This window comes from Saccostrea cucullata, unplaced genomic scaffold (genome assembly GCF_032062105.1).
Source record: "Saccostrea cucullata isolate Sc308-1 unplaced genomic scaffold, CSIRO_AGI_Scuc_v1 ctg376, whole genome shotgun sequence".
NCBI classification, from domain to species: Eukaryota; Metazoa; Mollusca; class Bivalvia; order Ostreida; family Ostreidae; genus Saccostrea; species Saccostrea cuccullata.
In genome coordinates this window covers 251,210-260,928 of record NW_026933720.1, presented here as the reverse complement: position 1 = coordinate 260,928, position 9,719 = coordinate 251,210, and the positions used below count along the sequence as shown (strand labels likewise).

The 9,719-nt window shown below is 31.5% G+C and overlaps 1 long non-coding RNA gene across 1 annotated transcript; it reads left to right on the top strand.

The window, feature by feature from the left end:
* The first annotated feature begins 4,662 nt into the window (after positions 1-4,662).
* On the top strand, positions 4,663-9,501 carry LOC134239094 (uncharacterized). Its single transcript, XR_009986143.1, has 4 exons — positions 4,663-4,699; positions 4,832-4,941; positions 7,624-7,717; positions 9,151-9,501. It is a non-coding gene; the product is annotated as an uncharacterized LOC134239094 (long non-coding RNA).
* The last annotated feature ends 218 nt before the right edge of the window (positions 9,502-9,719 follow it).

Sequence of the window (9,719 nt, the reverse complement as noted above, 5' to 3'; positions counted from 1 at the left end):
AAAGAAAATATATTACAAAATGTTTTCAGAACCTTTAATAACATTGGAAAATTTCAATAACATCCAAAAATGAACAAAGTGTACTAATCATTTGAATTTTTGTAATGTTTCGCGATCAGAGTGAGAATAGCTTCATGTGTCATCAGAAGATGTTTTTATTTCTCAAGGAACAGCGGTGTATCAATAAAATACACTGAATTGTGGTGGGCCACCTTTTTCTCTCTGATTTGGAAATATGGCGGTTAACACTGAAAGATCTCGAACTGTGTATCGGCAAAGCTGTTCTCGTCAAACCAGGATTGCATGCTGCTGCATCTCTGTCTTTGCCGCTCGATACAGCCTCTAAATTCATGCACATCACTAAAAACAAAGGACATTATAAGGTTAACATTTTATCCTTAAATGGATTCAGGCCCTACTTACGATGTATTCTTCTTACATTTACATACATTACCTGTGACAAAGTAGTGGAATTTTAAGAGATTTCATAAAATCATATCACTATAAGTGATGCTATTTCATTTAAGAATTAAGGTCAGATCAAGTCATTTCTCTTCCCTTGAACCAAGCGTTGCTGGTGTTGTCTTCTTTTTCTAAAATCTGAATGTCATCTTTTTTTAAATAGAAAGATGACATCCAACAGCCTCAATTTGTTCTAAAAATTGACATAAGTTATCAGCCAACGCATTATATATAATTTACCGTTGGTAATTTTTTCATCAATATGTAAATTTTGTTTATACAAAGTGAAACCCCAAAAAGAATTATTTTAAAGTCTTTTAAAGTAAGAGGCGTTAACTAGAGATTGAGGGCTTTCAAGCTATCGAGAACTATAGGAATGTCTTAAAATCCATTTAATAAAATTTGTTGTTTGATATCCCTCTTTCAAAATTAAAATAAATACCTGCAACTGATCCTGTTGTTTCCTACAGCATTGTTATATCTCCAGCGACAACATTCCAGGTATTTCGTACAGGTGTCTCCAGAACACTCTTCTAGAAATGATTAAAAAAAAACTTGTTTAAATCTAACTTTCATTTATTCCAACCGTCTCAAACAGTATTCAATATCAAAGTCCATAAACAATACAAAATAGGAGCAGAGTAAACACGGACCTCTAAAACATCAGAGGTGGGATCAGGTGTCATGGAGGAGTGTGCATCCCCTGCTGACCACGGTGAAAGAAAAACTAATCTAAATAAAATCGGTAATATATGATACCTATTTATTGTTTGCTTTGTTTCACTTTTATCTTTGCGTATCAAAATATCTCGCTAATTTTGAAGGTTTGTTTTTATCTTATTTACTCCTACCTTTTATTTGCAGTTAATTTAATGTTACAAATGTTACACCATAGTTGTTTGTCTCATATTTTTCCTTTTGTACACAAATTCAATCTTTTAGAATGATATCTAAGAGACAAACGATAAATTTCCGCATCATATTCAGATATCTTTAATGCATACAATTTTTTCAAATAATAAACACATTCTATCTTTGATCAAGAGAAGAGTTATATATTCAATAATTTAAAAAAAATCTTACCTCTAATGGATCGCTTGCTCACTGTGAAAATTTCGTGCTTTGTTTTTTAAGGTTTTATATAATCAGACATAAATATTTTGACTTGTCCATCACAATTTTTGACAAAAATCAGTTATATTTTGACTTTTCCTTCATATTTTTTGTAAAGATAATGATTTGTTCATTACACAATCAAAATAAAAACTGCATACCTTTACACAGAAGCGCACTAAGGTCGCAGGGTCGTCTATTTATTTGTTTAGAATAGTTATCATGCTTATCTGAATAGTAATTCAGGTACACAGTGTATCAAAATCCCTGGTTTCTATAAATTGCTTATTCCTTATAGAACGAATGGGACCCCCTCACCATTTCAGATGATCCTGACCAGGACTACGCCCTTGACCTTCATCTTAACTGTACCATATACAAGGTAAAAGCAACCCAGTCACGAATGCAAAATAGCATGTCTGCGTCTTAGATGATCGAAACCCCTTTAAAGGTAAAAGATAATAAAGAAAACATCGACAAAATCTAATTTACAGATAAAATATTCAAAGAAAAACTTGAGGTACCGTGAGCACGGAACTTACAAAATGGTACTTAGCTCATAAAATATACTGTAAATGTATAATATTTAGCGTGTACGATATTTAGCGGAAAGTGATTTTTAAACAAGTTAGCGTAGATTTGATTTAGCGCAGTTTTGATATTCTTATTCATGTATCATTGTTTAAGACATTTAGCGATGTACTTGAATTAGCAGAAATATCTCTCCGCCAAAAGCGCTAAAAAGAATACACTGCCGAATGTAATACGTTTACAGTATTGGAGCAAACTTGCCAGGGAAAACATGATAACTATACATTTCCATCCGACAACAAAAAAATAGTGGCCTCTGTTATTAAGATTTTTGGAAGTCCTTATAGTGTTTTAGATTGGGGGGATGCATAGTATTAATTGTATCATTGATTAACGGGAACACTACAACAAGAATTATATGAATAATTTTACAATTAGCATTTTAATTTCAATAATGTCCAATGTTTAAATTTTATTGAAATCGTTTTAAGTCGTTTATGTAAAATACGCATTGCAGAACAATAACTTCATGTAAATAAAATTATCGTAGTATTTTTTTTTTAAAGTTCTCTGAACTTATAAGTATTAGTTTTTACTAAATTCTCCTTTAAGTATTATTCGATGATCACTCACTAATATATACTTAATGTTTTCAAATTAAATCCACCTCTCTTGAAAATTGTACGATACCTTTCTGCATTATAATATGGCTATCTGTTATTGGCTTACGTAATGATGAACAGTAAAATAAACAGTAACCCTTATTATGATATGTTTGTCACATAAAACGACATGTTCTCAAAACACAGTAAAATTACATAATTTTCAAAATTTATAAATATGTATATTCAAATACATAATTTTTGCGTTGTTACATATAATTGAAAAAAAAAAATATCCAAAATAAATATTTATATATTTCAAGGTATGTAAAATTTTCTAAAAAGAGTATAATCTTTAAACACATTTAATTAATCATGCTCCTTATTATAATCGGGAAATATGGGAAAAATCCATCGTCAATTCAGTGTGTGAATAATGGACGAACAATTAGTATGAAAAACGTTGGTGATCATTTGACTCAGTGATAAATTGTATTTGCTGACAAGGCCAATGTGTCGAGCATAGAACTTATGAAATGATGATTTTATTCGAGACTGTAGGTATTCTTGTTTCATCAACTTGTTTGTCAATAATTTATCTCGTTTTAGAAATTGTACATAAGTAGAGCATGCTCTTGCGTATCGAATCGACTGAGAGATATAAACCCCGTATCCAGGCAGTTTTTGGGGCTATCTACATGAATGTAGTCATTCTTCTACAACAAATGGTTTCCATCTCTTATCTAAAACTCCTTTTATACATCTAAATAAAAAATTAAAAAAAAAATCACTGTATCTTTTTTGCTTGGTGCTATTTTGATCTCCTATTTCATGTTCTGATCGGACAGGTATTTTGGGTATACATGAGGCGATCAAAGAGTTTGCAAACTAAGTAAATATCTTTCATAAAGGAAATCACATTAACTTTCTTTAGTCGTTAATCTTGAAAATAGCACCCTCCAGTTTTACTGACCATAGACCACTGTTCTGTCCACCCACAGTTAAAAATTAACTGAAAATTTAGGGGATTAAGAATAATATTAATGTTCAGATATTCAACTATTTTTCTGATTATTTCTTGACAATCTTTCAACACAAATGCTTAACTAAGAACAAATCCCTTTATTTTAATTGGGCCTTAAAGTAAAACATTTAAAAAATCTCCCTTCCTTCACTTCAACAATTCATTAATTTACAAATTGAACTTCTGGTGAGTCCTTTGTTTTCATAAACCTTGTATAGACTATTTAATATCAATGTAAAAATTTTTCCAAGATTTATGTTGAATTTTACAGCCGTTTCTTTTTTCACAATGATCTTCACATTGATGTCATTTTTACATGAAGATGGAGCAAAACTCTACGTAACATGGTATTTATATACATGGTATTTATAGATAAAAGGCGACATGTTTCTGATGTGGCATTGTGCTCAAAGGCCGTACCAAAATTCATACTGTATCTGAAATATTCTGAAAAGTATACTCAATCAAAAATTTTGTGTATGCCAAAGTTCATTCTGTATCTGAATTGAATAGCTACAAAAATAATCTGTGAACGTAATAAGGCACAAACAGAGACCCCGGGAATTAGAGAGGCGAGATTAGGTGCCTTTGAGTAATAATCATCTTCTACCGATAGGTCATGGTCGTGAGCCTCAGGCCTAATCAGGTAGAATCCGAGGGGCATCAACCATTCTGTGTTTAATTGCCCCTTATTCACTCATTACATTGATATCTTAGATACTGTTGCAATCCTAGTAGCTACTGTATCTAGAGCATACCGTTTTAATTTTGAAAAATGTGATGGACAAGCCAAAATGTTTATGTCTGGTTTTTGCAAAAATGTGTTAGACTAGTCAAAATATTTATGTTTAATTTTTACAAAAATGTTATGGGCAAGTCAAAATATTTTTTGTCTGATTTCTATAAAAACCTTAGACAACAAAGAAATCAATTATTCACAGTGAAGGAAGCAAAGGATTCATTACAGGTTAGACCCGTTTTATTATCAAACATCTTATGTTTCTCTTGACTATGCATGAAATTTGTTTTATAATTCATATATGCATTGAACAACAGAAATATCTTAAAATTATTTTAATTTTGGCCTTCGTCATTTCAGATATCATTCCTAGTGATTGAATTTTGAACAACAAAGCAAAACCATGTGACAAACAACTTTGGTGTTTTCTTTGCTTGTTGTCCTGGCTTTTAGAGTTGATTTTAATAAGGGTATAAATGTTTTTTGTCTTTAAACTGATGTTTATTTTAAGTCAAAAGGTACAAGTGAAATATCTAGAATTTATTAGAGCTAGAAACGAGCGCATTAGGATTGTTTTAAAGATGCAGCAATCGATATTGTCTTTCTTTAAATCATTTTTACCACAAGGAAAAATCTTTTAAATTCATATGTCAGATTCTTGATAATTTTCATAGTCACAAAAACCAAAATGAATTTGAATTACCATATCTATTTTGGATACCTAAACTACATAAAAATCCTCACAAACAAAGATGCAATGCGGGTTCCAGTAAATGTTCAACCAAACTTCTTTCTTTACTCCTTACTAAAATATTAACAGCAGTTAAGGAGAAACTTTAGAAGTACTGTTTTTTAACATACGTATATCAGAGAAGTCGCATAAATTAGACCTTGGATTCTTAATATTTATACTCTCTGAAATATTGAAATTAACAGCGCAAAAAACTTTCGACTTTTCAACTCTATACACAACCATTCCCAAAAATATATTTAAGTCAAAGCTTTTTGACATCATTGACAGTTGCTTTTTCAATAAGAATTAATACTTACCTTATTATTGGTCATTTGCAAAATTATTTTGTTGAAAACTTTTGATTGTACGAGGGTTGTCAAAAAAGTTCGTGGACAATGACGCTTTTGTTAAAATGAATGGTTATCTATATAAATCTATTGTATATCAAAATATTTTCCATGAAAACCAAGTCAGAATGATTCAATCTTTATTGATGGAACTTAATATTTTTGTAAAAACCGGGGTCTTTAAAGATCGCAGGTAGTGCGCACGGACCAAGGTTAAAATGCCATAAAATCTGATATAAAGCGTTTGGATTAAAATGATTATTTTCTAAATAAAACAACTCAAAACTTAATGAAAATTATATGTAACATAAATAAAGAGACTATAATCGTTTTCTGATATCTAAAATATCGCTTACTGTATAGACATTAAAATAACTAAACAAAAAACCGTAACAAATATGTGTCAAAATTCGACAGAAAAAGCGACGTCGGCCGTCCGAACGGGGCAGCGTTCAATCAAAAAATATGTTGTTGAACGGTTGAAACAAAGTAAGAGACAAACTTTTTGATAAAACAACTCAAACTTATTGAAAAATATTTAGTTTATTGATTTGAGATTGGTATATACGATTTTTCAACGGTATGTACAAATTCAAAGACACTAAAAGAATTTAAAAACAAATGTAATTTGCTGAAAATGGAGATTTCTATTCATGACGTTGTTATAAATCTAGCGCAGAGTCGGACTGGGCTGTGCAGTTTGTGTATACAAACTGTTTATGTTGATGACGCTTATTTTGTGAATTATTTTGAATTTCAAAAATGGTATAAATTATAATTTATACTTAAAGATTATTGACAGCACTTGGAAGTGTGTCGCCATGAAAAAGAAATGTAGTGTATGTCTATGAACATGTGTTAAAATTCAAAATCCAAATGTTGACGTTATAATGAAATTAGATTGACGTCAGACTGGTCCGTGCGCACCATCCGCAACCTTTAAAGACCCCGATTTTTTACAAAAATATTAAGTTCCATCAATAAAAACTAAATCATTCTAACTTGCTTTTTCATAAGAAATATTTTGATATACAATAGATATATAGAGAATCATTTATTTTAACAAAAACGTCATTGTCCACGAACTTTTTGGACAACCCTCGTACACATAGGTACTCTGAAACTGATATTTAAAAAATGCTTAGGTTTCTAATTAACAATATCAATGTGGTTTTTAGAGATCGGGTCGACCAAAAATCTTTTAGGCTTGCCGTAATCTAACATCCTAGTTTTATGACAAACGAGGTGACATTAACTTTTCAATTGTCAACATCCCTTACTCATGCAGTAACATACCTTCATCACCTGCATATGGGGTTTATATCTCTCAGTTGATTCGATATGCAAGAGCTTGCTCTACGTATGAACAATTTTTAAAACGAGGTAAATTATTGGCAAACAAGTTGCTGAAACAAAAATATCAGCAGTCTCGTTTAAAGTCATCATTTCGTTCTATGGCCGATGCAATGACCTTGTCATCAAATACAATTTATCATTAAGTCGAATGCTGACTGACGTTTTTTCATACATATTGATAGGCCATTATTTACTCACTGAATTGTCCATGGATTTTTCCGTGTTTTTTTTTTTCGATCATGATAGAAGCACACGACAGGTGTGACGGGCGCCAAGAGATGCCCACTACTCCATGGCACCTGATCCCACCTCTGATGTTTTGGAGATCCATGTTTGCTCTGCTCCTGATTTTTTTATTATTTAATGGTCTTTTGAGCTTGAACACTATTCGTTATCTCCTTGTATTAATTGCATCTTTTTTTCTTTTTTTTTCTTTTTTTATATTTTGTACATAATAACATGGAATAAACTGCAAGGTTATTTGTATTTTTCCCCCAAAAAATTTAGCGAATATTTTGATAGACAAAATTCACAGAGAAACACAATCAATCGAACAATATGAATGTATCCTATTTTCTGAATTCATCCAGTTTTTTATTCCCCAACAATGCGAAAAGATTTTCCGATTTCCAGCTTATTTCATGTATTGAGAGTATTGTACGATTAATAATAATAAAAGTTTAACTTAACAAGATTTTTTTCATCATTTCTATCAGGATGTCTGTTATCTGGAGGAACATGTATGGAGAACGTGACATGTTGTCGCAGGTATTATAATAACGCGGTATTAACTCACGGGATCAGCTGCAGGTGATTTTTATCATCATTTGTGAAATTTTGCTTTAAATTATTTTTATTCTTTTTGTAATAATAAACAATTTCAAACTCTCGTGATTTTTCGAAACAAATTTTGTTTATAGAGAAGCAAAGAATAACTCTGATCGATATTCAAACAGCAATAGTTTAAGTACAATGAAGCGCATTGAAGTGGTAAAATTTTCTGTTTGGATGGAACGTTTTGAGCTATCTTTAGACACGCCCATTTCTTTAGTAATTAATGCATTACCTGTAGAACAGGTATTTCATAAATATATAGCCAATGAAATTTAATATAAGCACGTGTTATTGTGTTATTGTTCAATCAACATGATAAAATCATAATTATGTACAAATCCGTGCAATTTGTGTTTTACAAAAGCACTTTAAATGTGTAACTCATGTTGCTTGTCAAAAGAAAACAACTAATTTCCTTTGCAGAAAAATAATTGACTTTACATGTTAGAACGTTCGTCCAAATGGAAAATTTTACCACTTCATTGCGCTTCATTGTAACATGAATTGAAATCATTTAAAGGAGCATGTAATTAATGCATTAGTATATTTAATATGCGTTTATTTGTTTGTTCAAATGACGATTTAAAACGTGTTTGGCAGAAAAATAAGCTTTCGTCATTCGAGTTTGGTCTCCTCATAAATCTCAGTCATATCGACCAACCCTTTCCGGATGTGGAACCATAACGTAAAAGGCAAAAAGTAATTTTTGTTTCAAGTGAAAAGAAAATGACTTTGATCTGACCTTGTTTTAAACATATGTATACACGGTTAAATCTTAAATGACACCTTCCTTTTAGTGATATGATCTCTTATCCGTGAAAATGTCAACTTTTTAAAAATATGATGTATTTAAATATAAGAACATCAAATAAAGCTGAACACGACTCGAAAATAGGAATACGCCATTTTCTTTATTACTATCTATGATATCAACACCGTGGTATGCTCTTAGCATTCGTTACACCTAACTGCTTTATTGTCACGGGAATCAGCGTGGAATAGCTACCCGTGTTCGTGCTGGTTATCTTGCATCACCTTTGTCTATATTTTATTGCAGTTACGTGTATTTATGTTTTTATATTTCATATTTTTTGTATACTGCACTAGCCTGTGCAACTGTTGTAAGTCTCTTTGGTATCTTACTCTCCTGAATAAGAAGTAAACAGTATTTTGCTATGAGTGCTGTATATCATACGTCCTTTTACACCGGTGACGACTGATTATACCGAAGAATGACTTAGTGAGCTGATCTATATAAAGGAGTTCTCAGATATAGCGAGAGTCCGATCAAATATGGCGGACACATTCCTTTTACGAGTCGTGTTCTGATTTAACAAATCATAATTAAAGTCTTCATTTAATTAGAGAATTTGATAATAGTAAATCTCTTCATGAATTTTTGTTTATAGAGTTGCACGTGATTTTAAAAACTGTCTCGAGCCACATACACAGAGATGCAGCAACATGCAATCTTGGATGGACGAAAACAATTTTGCCGATACACTGATCGAGGCATTTAATTGTTAAGCCACAATTTTTTCTTGCAAACTTCCGAGATTTGGTAAGCCGACCCACCATGAAAATCAATTCATATTCTTCACATGGCGACACCGCATGTGTTTGGGGGAAAAGAATGCCTACTGATCAGTTTAGACTCATCCTTGTCAATTTCATCCAATCACGAGGCTTAAAGAAAATTCAAACTTGCAAGCTTTGTTTTTTATTCATCTTTGTATGATTTTCGATGTCAGTAAATTTTCTGAGTAGATTTTGTTTTATATTTTCATTAATATACAATAAATTATGGAAATCACGGGTCATCATTGAGCTCAAAATAGAAGTTTAAGGACAAAGATATTTGTAGAAAAAATCCTTTCTTACACTTATATCCCTCCTTGATAAAACTGAAAATTCCCAAACTTGTGTAACCGGTCGGCAGGGGATTATCACTCCTCCATGGCACCTGATCTCAAATCTG